Genomic DNA, 2,500 nt, shown 5'->3' with positions numbered 1-2,500 from the left:
GAGTATTTATAAAAAAAATTTTTCATTGGTTTGTATGTATGCAGTTTACCAACCTTTTGCAGAAACTATTAACGCGAATTACATGAAATTTTCAGGGACGACGTGTCGTCATCCAAGGATCCATCGACTGGATTTTGGGACGTTAGCGGCTAACCGTTTCTGAATAAATCCCCAAAAAAACTGCAGATAATATGATTCCCATACAAAGCGGATGAGAGAAGCTCCTCATGGAGGAGAGCAAAGGAGATCAGCGTCTGTTGCCATGGAGACGCTCCCTGCTCAGCGTTTCACAGTGATGTTACGTAGCTGCCTGAGCTACCTAGTTAGCGTTGATTACGAGCTAACGGCTCTCATGCTAGTGACGCTTTTCGGTTCCGCAAACAAATATGGAGTTGTAGAGAGAGAGAGAGAGAGAGAGAGAGAGAGAGAGAGATAGGTGCAGAGTGTGAGACGTGCAATGGAACTACAAAACAAAATGGAAGATCACAAGAAACTACACTCCAAAATGGCGGCGACCAGAGAAGCAACATGGCCGACTGCAAGACTTTCACACTCTTGAGATTCAAATCTTTATTCTGTACGTTTTTCGAATGGCTTCTACTCTGGCAATCTTCACCATTCATAATCATTCAAATATCAAATCGTGCAACTTTTTTGGCACTTTCCGGCTAAGTTCTAGCTTTTTGAAATCTCGTCAACTTTTTGAAATATTTCAACTCTTGTGCAACTTTTTCCCAATGTTAACGGATGGAGAAACACTCGCTATAACTTCTTCAAATCTTAACCGATTTCAACTATTCAACTTTTAAACTGTTCCACTTTTTCAACTTTATCAACTGTTTCAACTTTTTGAAACTTGTGCAACTTTTTGAAACTTTTTCAACTTGTAACTTTTTCAACTGACAATTTTTCAACAGTTTGACACTTTTTCAACTGTTTATAACTTTCTCAACTTTTTAAACTGTATCACCTTTTTGAAACTTGTGCAACTTTTTGAAACGTTTTCAACTTTTTGAAACTTTTTCAACTTTTTTTCAACTTTTTCAATTGTTTGACACTTTTTCAACGTTTCAAAAAGTTGCAGTTTTCAAAAAGTTGCACAAGTTTAAACTCTCACTCCAGACCAGAGACGGGCCGGCAGGACAAAGCATTACAGTTTGCCAACAGCATTCACACTATCATGCATTTGCCGCGGGAAATGCAGATCATCTAGTTGCATGTTTGATGTTGTCTTTGTTGTGATTTGTGAGTCAACAAGTTGATGAGGACGGACTTGAACACAAACCCTGTGTCGGTGTGTCACATTGCTTTACCGCTTGCTAACCAGTCTTAATGTCCCCGCGAACTAAATCAACAGTAAGTAGAATCAACACATTAGTTACCTTGTTTCCTCTGACTTGCTGTCCAGGATGAAGGAAGCTGGAGCCAATTCCCGGTTGTGCAGAAGAAGAACCAGGATTCTGATTCAGGAGCCGTCGGTTCACAGCCCTGGTACTCCTGTGCAGATCCGAGGAGCTGACGAAGCTCTGTCCCGCCTGCTGGAGGTAAAGCAGAAGGAGCTCTGTGAGCTGTGATGTCACTGATTTGGCTCCCCGGGGGGGTAAGAACAGGGCCGGTTCTTACCAGATGCCGGTCGCTGGTCTTCTCCGTGTGTGTGGAGCTCTGAGTTCAGGCCTTCATGGGATTCAGGCGGTTCTGGTCTGACAGGCCATCGAGGTGGACGGCGCCCCTGCTCTTCCAAAGACCAGGGGAGGAAGAGGAAGAGGATGAGTGAGAGTCTAGCAAAAGCTTTTGTTGTGGAGGGGCCAATCTGAAAGTGTCTGCTCCTGAAAAGGATCGGCCAATCAGCTTCAGTCACTGGCTTCAGGACTCCACAGGAGGCCCTGAGAGGGGAGGTGTGAGATTTGTGTGGAAGGGGATTAATGACTGGTGTGAGGACCGAGGTCTGTTTGCACACTGACATAACAGAGACTTATCCTTTAAAGCAGGGGTGTCCAACATGCGGCCCGGGGGCCAGAACCGGCCCGCCAGAGGATCTAATCCGGCCGCCATGTGATTTTTTTGTTTTTTAAAGGATAAAAATGAAAACTGACAGAGGCTGATCTAAAAACACTCAATTGGCAAAAATGACATTCAAAACCGCCCTCGGTCAGAATTTGACCCCCGACATTAATGCGTCTGTGGAGGTCACATGACGCAACACCTTTCACAATAAAACAATGAGTCCAACTTATGTGAAGTGATACTTTAGACACGTAAACTCAAAACAATTTCCAGATGATGACAAATTGTTTTAATCCTGAATAAACATACGATATCCAGATACAGGTGACTGAGGGCTTTTTTTGCAAATATAATAATATCTGATTTCCTTTAATATGTATATTTCAGAATAGACAGGCAAACTCTTGCAGTTACAAAAGGATGAAAAGAAGGAAAGACTTTAACATTTGTCCATATCTGCAGTTTAATGTTATATTTGACTTGTTGGGCCTCCAGA

The sequence above is a fragment of the Blennius ocellaris genome, assembly GCF_963422515.1.
Source record: "Blennius ocellaris genome assembly, chromosome: 18".
Taxonomy (NCBI): Eukaryota; Metazoa; Chordata; class Actinopteri; order Blenniiformes; family Blenniidae; genus Blennius; species Blennius ocellaris.
Note: the sequence above shows the minus strand (reverse complement) of the source record.